Genomic DNA, 1,246 nt, shown 5'->3' on the forward strand with positions numbered 1-1,246 from the left:
TCGCGCCGCCCGGGGAGGGCTCTAATTCATCACCCCGTTCAGCGGAGAGGATGGGACGCCGCTAAACTCCCCTTCCTCCCTCCTCCCTTCCCCCCTCGCCAAGCAAGCCCCCCCTCCTCCCCCCTCCGCTGCTCTTTCTCTCTCCCCAAGCAGTGAGGCTCGGACAGTGCTGGGCTCCAGCGCTTTATTTTAAGATGATCGGCCAAGGTCTTTGCAGATAGATTTTATCTGAAGTTAAATAGCAAGCGCTCGCCGCTCCCTCGCCAATAAGTCATTTTTAATAGAGACAAATCGCCCTGGACGCCCCGGAGCGCCGGTGCCGCCGCTCCTGCCCGCGCCCCCCGCCGAAGGCGAGCGGGCAGCCCGGGCAGCTCCCTCCTCCCGTAAGTGTCCTGCTCGGCGGATCCAGAGCGCGGCCGTGTGCGGAGAAGGGGAGGCGAGGGAGGGAGAGCCTGCCAGCAGCCCCACCGCCCTGACAGTGCCTGCGCTGGATGCACAGCGGCCGCGGGACACCTCGGCTCGGAGCGCGGCGAGGAGATGCGCAGGGGCGGTGGGCTGCGCCGCGGCACTCAGCCCCTCTAGGCTCGCCCATGGAGCGTCCCGCGGAGCCCCGGCCGCCGTCGGATCCCCCACGCCGTACGTATCCCCACCGCGCCCCCCCCGCGGCGGCGGGGCTGGCCGCGGGCCGCGGGGGCGGAGAAGGGCTGGGGTCGGGGATGGGGGTCCTCGCCCGTCGGGGCGCCCCGGGGCGCGGTCCCGGCCCGGGGCAAGGCACGGTGCGCCTTTAGGAGCRGCAGAGGGAGGTGGGCGCTTGTACGGGTAAGCAGAGCCTGCTCGGGCGTCCCGGAGGCAAAGCTCTCTGCCTCGGCTTTAAGCGCCCAGAAGCATCCGGAACCCCGACCCCAGCGTCTGCTGTCGCCTTCTCCCCGCTCCGGCGCCACTCCGCTCCGCTGCCGGGGCTCCCCGGCCAACTGGCGGGCGGCGGCCGCCCGGTCCCCGCCGAGGGCACATCGACAGGCAGGGCTGGCAGTGGCACTCCCGGGCCGTCCCAGCCCACACCACGGGGCTCTGCCGCCCAGTGAAAGGACTGAGCGCCGGGGAGCGCTGCCCATAGGCGGTCTGCCGCCACCTCGGACCGTGCGATCACTTTGCTCTGACGCTGGATTAACTCGATTTTAATCGTTTTTTGTTTCCCCCACCCCCATTCACACACCCCATCTCCTCCTTCTCTCCCGCCCCCCCTCCC

The sequence above is a fragment of the Malurus melanocephalus genome, unplaced genomic scaffold (assembly GCF_030028575.1).
Source record: "Malurus melanocephalus ecotype Western Australia unplaced genomic scaffold, MMel_1.1 scaffold_130, whole genome shotgun sequence".
NCBI lineage: Eukaryota > Metazoa > Chordata > Aves > Passeriformes > Maluridae > Malurus > Malurus melanocephalus.